Source organism: Muscardinus avellanarius, assembly GCF_963383645.1.
Source record: "Muscardinus avellanarius genome assembly, chromosome: 9".
Taxonomy (NCBI): domain Eukaryota; kingdom Metazoa; phylum Chordata; class Mammalia; order Rodentia; family Gliridae; genus Muscardinus; species Muscardinus avellanarius.
Genome location: NC_137795.1, coordinates 104,023,539 through 104,037,265, shown reverse-complemented (window position 1 = coordinate 104,037,265; position 13,727 = coordinate 104,023,539).

Sequence of the window (13,727 nt, the reverse complement as noted above, 5' to 3'; positions counted from 1 at the left end):
GTTTCTGCATAAATATTCACAATAGCCAAGATTTTGAAACAACCTAGTAGTCCATCCACAGAGGAATAGAGCCAGGCACAGTGGCACACACTTGTAATCCCCATACTTGAGAGGCTAAGATAGAAGGATTTTAGGTCTGAGGCCGCACATGTTAACTTAGCAAGACCTTCAAAACAAAAAATAAAATAGGACTGGGGATGAATTATTAGTACCATACACACACACACACACACACACACACACACACAGAGAAAGAGAGAGAGAGAGAGAGAGAGAGAGAGAGAGAGAGAGAGAGAAGTATATACATATAATGAAGTATTATTCAGTCTTAAAAGAGGAGATCCTGGAGAACATTGTGCTAAATCAAATAAACCAGTCATGAAAACACTGCATTCATACAGGGGCAGAGAGTAGAATGGTGATGTAATGGTGATGTGATGGTGATGTGATGGTGATTTCCAAGGGGCCGAGGCAGAAGAAAGTCTGAAATTGCTGTTCCACAGGTAGAGAGTTTCAGTTATGCAAGATGGATGAGAGAGAGAGGAGAGGAGAGGAGGAGAGGAGAGGAGGAGAGGAGAGGTGAGGAGAGGAGAGGAGGGGAGGGGAGGGGAGGGGAGAGGAGAGGAGAGGAGAAAGAAAGGAGAGGAGAGGAGGGGAGGGGAGGGGAGGGGAGGGGAGGGGAGAGGAGAAAGAGAGGAGAGGAGAGGAGGGGAGGGGAGGGGAGAAGAGAGGAGAGGAGGGGAGGGGAGGGGAGGGGAGAGGAGAGGAGAGGAGAGGGATAAAGAGAGAGTTTTATTGGAGATTGAACCCAGAGACATTCTACCACTGAGCCACACTCCATCCCATTCCCTTTCATTTTTTCGTTTTGAAAGTGAATCTCCTCATTAAATTATCCCATGCTGGCCTCAAACCTGTGATCCTTCCATCTCAGCCACATAAGTACTTGTATTACAAGAGTGTACAACTACATTCAGCAATCCCTAGAGATCTTCATCTGCCTGTATTTAGAAAGAATGTACTAATGTACTGTGTACTTAGTTTTTGTTTTAAGGAAGTAGATATCATGTTATATGATCTTATCAAAACTACATATATTTATTTTTCTACCCAGCTACAGATTCAAATGTACAATAAACCTCGAGTAGGAATAACAGTAAAACAACTACAACAACAAAATAATCTATCTAAGGGTATTATCTTAAAACCAAGACAAAAAAATAAATAAATAAAGCCAGAAAAGAGAAAAGATGACTTGTCTTCAATGAGATAGCTATAGGACTTGAGGAGATTCCACAATATAACTCATGAAAACCAGAAGATAATGAGAATGTATCTTTAAAATACTGAAGAAAAATAACTACCAAATTAAAATGGTATATATATTCAAACATTTGTTCTGAAATAAATGCAAAATAGTCATTTAAAACAAACAAAGCTAAAAGAATTCATCTGCAGCAGAACTTCATGCAAGGAACTATTAATATAATTTTTTAGGAAAAAGGAAAATGGCACAGTTAAATGTTCAGAAATGAAGGAAGGAAAGAACAGCCACACCGAAGTAAATACGTGGATATATCTAAATTCATTGTCTTAGCCTCCCAATTACCGGGATTACAAGTGTGTACCACCACGCCCAGCTATGAAATTAAATTTTAAAAATTAAAAAAAATTAAAGATAGAAATAGAGTATATTCCATGTTCTTGAGTTCAAGATGCAAATTTGCAAAGATATCATCTTCCCAAAGTTGGTCCATATTTCAATGCAATGTCCATCAAGACCTCAGCATATATTTTGTGTAAACATCTATTGATACCCATGTATAATACAAAATTTAAGTAAGCTAAAGTGTTGCATTTATAGAAGGATGGCAAATAATAGACCAAGAGAATAAAATAGTCCTAAATAGTCAAGATGGTGGCACACGTTTATAATCCCAGTACTTGGGAGGCTGAGCCAGTAGGACTGCAGCTTCAAGTCTAGCCTCAGCAACTTAGCACGACTCTGTTTCAACATAAATAATAAGAAAAGCTGGGAGTATAACTTAGAGGTAGAATACCCCCTGGGTTTAATCCCCAGTTCCAAAACAAAAAAAAGTCCAAAATAGCCCTGTGGACACATAGAAGCTTATGATGATGACATTGCAAAATAAAGTTGGCACAAGTTAATGGAGAAAGAATATTTCTTTTAACTAATGGTCAAAAGAGTTCACTGGATAGGCCATGGGTCAATTAGATATTGATACAAACCCTCCTCCCCTAAAACAATCCTTGCACTCTAAACATGAAAAGTCATTTCCAGCCCATCTAAGAAATATCCCAATGTCTCTTGCTCTGGGGAGAGGTTACAGGGGTATATTTACTTTATGGAAATTGAACAGATCAACTATGATTTGGCGTACTTTTCTGTACATGTTTTGTATTCAAATATTTTATTTAAAAAATAAAAACGGTGGGCATGGTGCTGCGCTTTGAAATCTCAATATTTGGGAGGCTGAAACAAAAGGATTGCAGGTTCGAGGCCAACTTGAGCAACTTATCAAGACTCTGTTTCAAAGTAAAAAATGAAAAGGGCCGGGGATGTACCTTGACTGTAGAATGCCCCGGGTTCAATCTTCAGTACAAAAAAAAAAAAAAATGAGAAAACTTTTCACGAGGGCTCAGCAGTTCTCATAAAATTCAACCTGGCGAAGCACCCCGACCTCTAGAAACGCTAAAATAGAAAGTACAAAACTGCACACCCCCAGGTTGCTCCTCCTTCTCTACCCTCTTACTACCCAGGCTGCAGACTTCGCTTACTCTGGAGTATGCTTGGCAGAGCAAGACAAATGCAGAAGCAAGAGTAGTTAATAGCGTGGCTAATGTTGTTTATTCCTGAAGGGCTTTCTTAATGGAAAGTGTATAGGATTTAGGGCTCTGTTTGCATGGTTCCTCCTGAGAATTAGCACAGTTGACATCATTAGCCAACATGCCCAGGGAGGTCAGCACTCATTCTGATCAATGCGACCCATGCCACACCCCTTGTTGAATATGCAAATATGACCTCTGGCTTAGATTTGTTAACGATAAGGAGAACAGAACCTCTCCTTTCAAAGAAAAAAAATGCTAATTATAAGTTTAAACTTTAACTTTTCCATAATGAAAACATTCTGACCACTAACGGAGGAAAATAAAGCAAGCTGACAGCTTCCTATACCAAAGGGACTCCAGGTGATAGCTAGTAAATGGAGAGATATCTCCAATGTTCCAAAGCAATTTTCTAAAGCCCACATCATTCCTCCACACACCTGCAAAAGATTCAGAAGCCCGTGGGGAAGGAAACATTTATTTCAAAAATAAACTTTAAAGTTGGGAAATAAAAACAGACAAGCTGCTTTCTTATATCAGAAAACGCAGCTCGACGCTACCAGAGGTGCTGTAATTAGACTTTCAAAGAGCAAAAATAACAGGTGACAACGCGCTCCGAAGACGGCAAAACCAAGTGAACCGCTGAACAAGTGCAATTTACATCCATTAAAGACAAGAGGGGCACAGAGGATGAGAAATCAGGCGCCGGGGTTCTAATGCCAGGCTTGCCGCTGAATACTCATTTTCTTTTCTGCATAACAGAAATAAAAACTCCGGTTCCACCATGAGAAACAAATGAAGAAGGGGGAAATTCGTCCAAAGGAAGGACCTAAGAAATTGCATCTGCGATAAATATTAAAATTGAGGCCTCTTTGTATCTATTGCTCCTTTCTTTTCTTTGCATTTTCCCTCCCTTTCCCCTTTCTCATCCTTCTCCTTACCATTGTTCCTTCTTTTCTTCATTCTCCATCACTTCCTTAACTATTGATACTATATTATTTCTATCTATTTTGTTTTGTTTTTGTGTTTTGTGGTGCTGGGGCTGGAATCCAGGAAGGCTTCTATCTCTGGGCTACCCTCCCAGGCCTATTTTATTTTATTTTTTAATTTGAAAACAGGATCTTGCTAAGTTACTGAGAGCTTCACTAAGTAGCTGAGGCTGGCTTCAAACCTGAGATCCTCCTGTCTCCGCCTCCCAAGTACTGGGATTACAAGTGTGCGCCACCACGCTGAGCTATATATTTTTATAATTATTCATTTCTCTTTGGTGCTGGGGATTGAAACCATGAGCATTCAACCTCCAAGCTATACCCCCAACTCTATTTTTTTTAAAAAAACAGAATCTCACTAAGTTGCTGAGAGCTTTGCTAAATTGTGGAGGCTGGCAAACCTGCAATCCTCTTGTTTCAGCCGCCCAAGCACTGGGATTACTGGTGTGCACCACCATGCCCGGCCATTGAATATTATTTTAACTGCCATATAGCACGTATGTTTGCATTTCTCTCTGAAAACTCAACTAAATTAAATTACTTTTACTCGTTTGTGACCCTCAAATCGATTTAGTTTCAATGAGCCATTGGTTCACATGAGAAAAATTTAAAAACTTTTCTTTCCGTACTCTTGAAAAGCTATCCTTGAGTTTATTGAAATAAAAGAGTCAATTTGTTCATGAACAATGTTTCAGGGTCACAAGGAACCGACCAACTAGTGATTTTCCTTTCAGGGACACTGAACCGAATAGCACCTCATTTCTTTCAGCTGCCCTGTGTTCTACCCTTGGGTTAGTTATGTATCTAGAACATCTCCCTCCTGTCTCCTTCCTGAATATTAAATTAGATCCTACGATCTCTGATCAATGCTGATCAATCAATAAACACTTTCTTAGCACTTACAATATGCATAGCTTGTATTAGACCTTTGGGAAACTATAGTTAAGAGTGGTAGGGGTTTTTACTTCCAGTGTTTTGCTATACATTTATACTGAAAAAATATATATGGCTTAAAAATAAGACTAGATACATTTAGGATTTACTCTGTTTTGAAAAGTTATATATAATTATGGGGTACACAGTGATGTTATATGTATATAATACAGAATGATTGAATCCAGCTACTTAACACATCCAAATCCTTAAATATTTATCATTTTTCCTAGCTGTAACTTTGTATCTTTTGACCCACAGCTTTTCATTCCTTCCACACACACACACACACACACACACACACACACACACTTCATTCTTCCAATAACTATAGAGAACCCCTTGCTGGGCACTATTAGATTACTGAGGATGTAGCCAAGCATGGTGGCACATGTTTGCAATCCCAGCATTTGGGAGGCTGAGACAGGAGGATCGTGGGTTTGAGGCCAGCCTCAGCTACTTAGTGAGGCCCTTTGCAATTTAGTAGGACCCTGTTTCAAAATAAAGAATAAAAAATAGAGCTGGGGCTGTAGCTCAGAGGTACAATGCCCCTGGGTTCCATCCCCACTACCATAAAAAATAATAAATTACTGAGGATGTCAAGAAAATTAATGGTGGAACTCTAACCTCAATATTTTAGCTGTGTGAATTGGTACATGCCTGGAATCCCAGTACTGAGAAGGCTGAGACAGGAGGATCTCAGTTTCAAGGCCAGCCTCAGCAATTTAGCAAGACCTTGTTTCCAAGTAAGAAATTTAAAAAGAAAGGAGGGCTTGGAGGTGTAGCTGCTCTGAGGTAGAATGCCCCTGGGTTCAATTCCCAGTATAAAAGGAAAAAAAGATTTTTCATCTAAAAGAGAAGAAAGACCACTGAGTTCCTGAAGTACCATAGGGGCAGTGGATCTGGAACATTTAAGAGCCAGAATGCACCGGGCTTCAAGGAGATCGCCACCTGGTGGAGAGAGGAGAGGTAGGTGGAGCTGGCTCTGCCCTCCTGACTTCCTTCCTTCCTCTGCTCACTACTCCAAGGTGGGTGTTCCAAGTTCCCTACAAGGTCCTCTCTACTTCCTACTCTGAACGCCCTGCTAGAGTGATCTCATCACCTAATGATGTAGAGGGAACCCCAAAACCTGGATCCACAGCCTCAGAACTTGCCAGGACTCTCCATTCCCGGGGTCCAGTGCCTCTCCAAACTCAAGACCTAGATGAGCTGACTGTGGCTGCATCTCCCCTGTGATGCTGCACCGGCCCTTATCTGCTCTGCCTGGTCCATTCCCAGCCCTCAAAGCTGGACTAGACTTCTAAAACATGAATTGGGTCTTAAAATATTTTTAAGTCTTTCCAAGTTTTTTTCCAATATTCTGAAAGAAGGACCTTTTTATTTCTCTAAGGTGCTGAGTATCCATTCACTTCTCACCCCTCAACTATCGTGTTTACTCTCCTCATCCCTCATTTCGCAGTCCGGCGGTACTGAGCTTCCTCTAGCTCCTTACATCAAACCCACTCACTCTCCTCTGGCAGCCTCCCTCCTCCTGGGTCCTCTGCTTTACCAAAAAGGCAGAACTTGGACTTTGGCCTGAGCAAGACCTCTCAGTCTCTGGGTCTCAGATGAAAGGTGATGTGCCATTCCACAAGTCGGCCCTCACATGCAAGCTGAACATCTGCACTCTATGTTCCCTCTCACAGGCATTGAAATTGAGCATCTATTCATTTGGTTATACCCTTGTGCCAATACTGAAAATTTTCCCCAGTATTAACTTCCAACAGAAATATAAAAAGCAGGCAGTGTCTGGGTACTGCAAGGGCACCCAGGCAGAGTGCAGCCCAGCCTGGCTTGTTACACCCAGAACTCCCCTCCCCTCTGCCCTTTGTCCTACTGTTAGCCCATAGTAAGAATCTAGAAGGAATTCAGGCTCTTCATCTTAGAAATGTATAGAAGCAATCAGTGCCTGTTTCCCTCCTCTTCTTTGTAACCTGGGCTTGTATGGGAAATGTACCTCCATGTATTGTTTCAAAGTACTCATAGTTGATTGGCAACCAATACAGCCCAATACAATAGAGGTTAAAAAGAAGGTAGATTATTGACCCCTGCATTTAATAAGCATGCTTCCCTGAGACAAGGAGGCACCACTGGCCTAAGAAATCAGTTACAAGCCTGTTGTCTTGGTAATGCTGATAAGAAAATACCAATAAGAAAATTGTGTTTAAGGACGGGTTGGAGAAGGGGGAGAGTTGCATTTTCAGGGTCCCCAGTGTGTCTGCCGGGCACGCTGCTTTTCTTCTTTTCCCTTTCTATTTCCTACTGACTTTGTAATAAAGATATGCTGAAGCTGCAGCTGAGCCATCTACAAGTTTTAATTTCCCAATTCAATTTTTCTATTTGAATTGAGGAAAAAAGCCCACAGTGCTGTTAAAACCATAACACCCTCTGGACTACACAGTTCATCAAAGTGTTAGTGAACTTCCTGTCATTATAATAAACAGGTCAGGTAACCAATTTGTAAGGGGAAAAGATTGACTTTGGCTCAAGGTTTGGGCCTACAGTGAGATAGTGCAGCCTGACAGGAGTGTTGGCAAAACTATAGGAAACTGTTTTAAGTCTAAAACATATTGGGCTTAAGGATTTATAGCTTCTTGCTTATTTGGCAGAAGACTGTCCTTCTTGAGGGAGCTGAAGACAGTGACCTCAATGCCCCTTCACTATCTAAGCTATTTATTTCCTCCTGATTTACTGCACCTTTATCTTGCTTGTCAATTAAGGGTGGAAGACCACCCACAGAGACAGCTGAAGACAGCAACCTCTGACACTCTTGCAAAACTGCCAGTGTTATAACAATTCATCTTCTAAGGCATTCCTAACACAATGCTCTACTTCTTAGCCAAAATAATTAAGGACTTGATAACTCAGCCATAATTCTGTAAACCTATAATCTATTTGCTCTTGGGGTTTGGATCTCCCGCCTTTTCCCCCTCTCACCCCTTTGAGACCAGGAATAAAGTCCCAAGAGCATTTTTTAAATGACTGCATCCCATGCCCTGGTGATGCAGAGCCCAGCATAAAACCACTTGCCCCAAGGTCAGGAAACAAAAACAGAGAAGAAAGAAGAGACTGGAGACAGGCATGGTGGCACATGCCTATAATCCTGGTACTTGGGAGGCTAAGACAGAAGAATCCCAGGTTAAAGTCAGCCTCAGAAACTTAGTAAAACCTTCAGCAACTTAGTGAGATTCTTAGCAACTTAGTGAAACCCTGTTTCAAAATTAAAAACTAAGAAAACTTCTAGGGGTATTCCGTGGAGATAGAATTCCCATGGGTTCAATCTCCAGTAAAAATAAATAAATTAATTAAAAGATTGGAGTCTCTAACACCAGGTGTGGTGGCACATGCTTGTAACCCCCAGCATTTGGGAGGTGGAGACCAGAGGATCGTGGTTCATGGGCAGCCTCAGCTACTTAGTGAGGCCCTTTGCAACTCAGTGAGACCCTGTTTCAAAATAAAGGATAAAAAAATAAGGCTGGGAATGCCAGGCATGGTGGTACACGTTTGTAATCCCCGCACTTGGGAGGCGGAGACAGGAGGATAGCGCAGGTTCAAAGCCAGCCACCCTGACTTAAGAGACCCTGTTTCCAAATAAAAATATAAAAAATAGGTCTGGGAGTATAGCCCAGAGGTAGAAGGTTTCCAGGAACCCCAATACCACAAAAAAAAAAATAGGGCTGGGGTTATAGCTCAGAGGTAGATGCTTCTGGGTTCCATCCCCAGTACCACAATCCCATTCAAGAGTATGCCCCCAATGATCTGCAGACCTCCCATAAGGCCCTACCTCTCAAACATTCTGTCAGCCTCCCCCCAGTAACACCATTCTGTGGTCCAAACCCATAACTCATGAACCTTGGTGAATACTTAACATCCAGACCCCATCAACCAGAGAGCAACTACATCTGTCTCGAGTAAAGCTCTATCCCTAGGATTTGGCATGGAGGAGCACATGTCAGAGAAAAGATAGAACACAACTGATGACAATAAGGTGAAAAAGAAAAAAAAAAAAAGAAGAAAGAAGTTTAAGGAGAAAACACCCCTGGGCACATGGGATCCATGGGAGAAGGGCTTGGCTAAACACAGGGTATATAACTTTGGATTTTAGACAGAAAATGTGCAGAACCACTGCTGTTCAGAGGTTGTGTTTACAAGCTTATAGATAAGGTAGGAACTCATTTAGGCACCAACAATTTCATGGCAAAATCTAATTCTCCCTTCTTATTCAAATGCATTTTTTTTTCTGACACTGCTCAGGATCAAACCCAGGCCCTCTCACTTGCTAAACACATATACCACCACTGAGCTATAGCCCCTCAGGTCCTTTCTGAAAGAGTAGGATTACAATACCCTAAGAGGACACCTAAAAGTTCTTAACTGTGTGCCTCTTCTAGGTCTTTTCTTTGGTTCCTTGGTTTAAACTGAGCTCTGGGGCAGGATGGGGAGGGGAGGAGGTGTTTGTACCAACACCTATAAATAACACTTTATATTAAGACACACACACATACCCCAAGATAGAGATAGATTACTATTAAATCTTAATATATAACCAATGAATTCAAATGGAACACAGATTGCCCTGGTGTGTTTTCCAGTTAAGATATTTGTTCAAATAAGTGAATGTTCCTATCTTGACTAGCTGAAACAAATTTCCCTACCTGTGCAAGTAAAGCAGAGGCAGAAATAGGAAAAGAGCTTCACTCATTATTAACATTATCAACTCATTGGGTAGATGCTTGCTATAACACAACTGGATTTGTACATGTAACTTGAATCATAAACTCCTAGGGGAGTGGTTGAACCTTCTGTTCAATTTCACTATTAGTAATCATCTGATGTGCGTGTACAAAGCGGGTCTATGTTAGCTTTAATGAGGCTTGCCTAAAACAAATTCTTCTTCCATAAGCTCCATTGCTCAAATATGTGTCATCCCAGAGAGCGGCATGATGTAGGCACAAAATGATCTCTAAAGTAAAACAATTAACTTGCTGAAATGTGATGTTATATAAAGCTCAGCATATTTCTTAGTTTTGGGGTGTATGTTGAGGAGGGGGAGTTCTAGAGATCAACTGTATGTTTGTATGAATAGACTCTTGGTATGCCAATAACTGAGAAGCTGACCAATGTTCAATAATCTCATGCAAATAGATTTTTAAGTATTCAGCCTAAGAAAGAAAACTGCTTAAAGCCACTTATCTAAGAAGGATCTACAAGATCAAGATCTAATTTATCTGCCAAGAATCTAGCCAGATATCCAGATGCCATTACATTTCGTGGAGGGAAGGGATTTTCTGACAAGGAACGAAGGCACCTGAACACAAGACACGGGGTGTGGAATCCAGCCCAGGCCAGGGCTCCTCCATGCAGTCTGCCATTCCCAGGCTCGGTGAGGAGACAGAAGAGCTGTGGGAGAGGACATCCACCTGCCGCGGAGACTCTAGAGAATGCAACTCTCCTTCTAAAACATCTAGAGTCTAGCTGGGCTTCTTTTGATTGAAAATTACAAACAACCACTGAAGAAATTTTCTCAAACCACAAAGAAAATTTGTTACTGCTTCATCCATCTACCTGAAATGTTCAAGATAATTAGCCTTCAGGTTAAGACTTTCTCTGTGGCCTAAAAAGAAATATTTCCTAAGCCATATGTGGTGGCACATAACTGTAATCCCAGCACTTGAGAGGATCATAGGTTTGAGACCAGCCTCAGGAGCTTAGCAAGATCTTGTTTCAAAATAAAAGATTAAAAAAAAAAAAAAGCTAGGCCTGTAGCTCAGAGACAAAATTCCCCTGGATTCAGCTCCCAGTACTAAAATAAAAAGGAAAAAATGTGACCTAAGACCGACCTTTTCTCTCTCAATTTCTCTGTTCTGTCTCTAAAACAATGGACTTCATATGCAGTTGACTCACCTCTTAAGACCCTAGAGCAGCTTCCTCATCTCACTGAGCCACAGGATTCCAGGTTCAGAGTTCAAGAAAGTCTGCTGCTTAAGGTATTCAAGCAACAGTTTTGGGTGTGTGTGTGGCGGGGGCGGGGGGACTCAGAGGCATTCTATCTTCATGCTACAAAATACATCCTAAGCCCTTTTTGTGTGGGGTAGGGGTACTGGAGATTGAAGTCAGAGGTACTATATCTCTGAGTTAAACTCTTGCCCTATTTTATTTTGTATGTTTCAAGCCAGGTCTCACTAAGTTTCTGAGGGCCTTGCTAAATTGCTGAGTCTGGTGGGAATCTGCAATCCTCCTGTCTCAGCCTCCCAAATATTGGGATTTCAGGCCTGCACCACCATGCCCAACTCAACAGTCTTGCCTTTGAGTCCCACAGGACTGTTTTGGCTTGACTTAACACAAATGCCTTGATCAACCACTATAGCCAAAAGGTGGGTATATTGAGTAAACCAATTAGGTTACAATTTAGTGACTGATTATGGGTTCCATCTCACCTAAATCAGCTGGTTGGAAAATGTGGAATATAGAGAAAGAAGAAAGAACAGGCCAGATTCTGGGGAAGCATCCAATAAATATTCTATTTTTTATCACTTCAGTTACAACAAACATTACTTGTGTGCTTAGAATATCCTAGGCACCGCCCTGAGTGCTAGAGATGGGAGGGGGCAGAATTTGGACCAAAAAGCAGGAAATATACAAGATATAATGTGATATGGCCACTGCTCTCAAGAGGCTAAACAACATAATTTCTTATGTTTGAGGGAGGCAAACATAATTTCTTTGGAAAATCACATCAGAAGAGCCAACACCAAGGACAGAGGTGACTGTGGGACAGGTGGGCACTGTATTAATTTCCTGCTATGTGGCATACTTAGAGAGTTCAGTAAGCCGCCAGACTCCTGAGAAGTTGTCGCAAGGAAATGAGGAGTGAGCCAAACATGCTCATTTTAAATTATTAAGGCTTTTATGAATCGGGCGATTGCCAAGGATAACAGTACTCATTAATTTAAATCATCCTCTATGTTTTCATACAGAGCTTCCTTTAAATTTAATTTAAACAGCTGTCATTCTCTCTCCAGAATTATGACTTGCCTGTTTCCCCTCCCGCTGATGGTGTGTTTTTAAGCAATGACAAAATGACATTAAAATTCAATCAAAATGTCTGTTTTTTTATCACTATTTGACTAGAATGATGAATTAACTGTGAAGAATCGCCTTTTTCCTCAGCTTGAGGAAAAGATGTTTGAGCCAATCATGAGTCACGAGGTTTCTCTGAAAATACCAAGTCATACTTATGTTGAAGTCATATTTTCTGAGGCTAGAGTAGAATGGATGTGGTTATCTCATGGATTGCCAAGCCATGCTTATTTAATACTTTATTAATATCTGCAAAAACATATTTTGTCACCAGAAGCACAAACACTAAAGCAAAGTCAGGCAGATAAGACTATAGCAAGCTAAACATTTCTGCACCACCAAAGAAACAATAAACAGGGTGGAACAGAAACCACATGGAAAATATTTGAGAACCATATACCTGATAAGGGACAAATACCCAAAATATACAAGGAAAAATAATAATGATAATTATTATTAATAACAATTTAGAAATAAGCAAAGGACTCGAATAAACATTTCTCAAAGGAAGACATACAGGTAACCAAAATGTATATGAAATATATACAAAATCATCCTTATCGTGCTCAACATCATTTTGATTTGCATTCCTCAGGGAATGCAAACTGAAAATCATGAGATATGACCTCGTATCTGTTAGAATAGCTATTGTTTAAAAGGGGTCTGGGAGTGTAACTCAGTGGTAGAGTGCTTGCCTAGCACGTACAAAGCCCTGGGTTTAATCCCTTACACCACATACACACAAAAGATAAGAGTTAGTGAAGATAAGGAGAAATTTGAACCCTTGCACACTGATAACAGGAATATAAAATACTACAGCCATTATGGAAAACAATATGGTCATAATCAAAAGAATAAAATTATGGTTTAGAAAACCTACTTCTGGGCATGCCCAAATGAATTGAAATTAGGCTGTTAAAGAGACATCTGCACTCACATGTTTGTTGCAATGCTATTCACAATACTCAAGGTTCAGAAATAATCTGAATGTTCACCGATGAATGAGTGGATACAGGAGGCGTGGTATATACATAGCATGGGATATTATTCAGGAGATCCTGCTGTCATGGGAGAAGAGATTATTCTAAATGGACCCCAGAATTTCAGAGAGAGAGAGAGAGAGAGAGAGAGAGAGAGAGAGAGAGAGAGAGAGAGAGAGAGAAGAGAAGAGAAGAGAAAGGAGAGAGGAGAGAGGAGAGAGGAGAGAGGAGAGAGGAGAGAGGAGAGAGAGAAGAGGGAGAGAGAAACTCAACTAGGGACTCTTAAGGTCTTTGGTTTACTTGATGAAAAAAAAAATTAGCACATGCCTGTCAGAGAAATTGATATTTATTTAGGAAAGAGAGATATTCACATTCAGGGGAGAATGTGAGCTGCCTTTAAAGTGAGAACGTGCTTTGGGGGTTGCCAGCTCTTCTTTTAAAGGGAGCTTGGTGAGGGGGGCCCTAGAGGATGTGTAAAGATAACCTCAGACAGTGATCGTGAAGCTGTTCATAGTCACCTGGTATTCTTCCAGATCTTGATGTGGTGTCCATTGTCTGACCAATAGAGATCTCTTGCTTTAAACTGTTCAATGGTGGGACGCTAAACAGTGCTCAAAATAATTATCATAAGTGAATGCACGAAGATTTGTACATTTCTTAGAAATCTGAGGGACTGGCCTGGCTTTGAAAGTTAAAGTATAAGAAACTTTAGCACAGGTCTTCATATTAAATTTATATTTTCCTCATCCTACCCCCGAGCTATACCGCCAGCCCTGTTTGATTTTTTTTTATTTTGAAACAGGGCCTCACCAAGTTGCTGAGGCTGGCCTTGAAACTGCAATTCTCCTGTCTCGGCCACCCA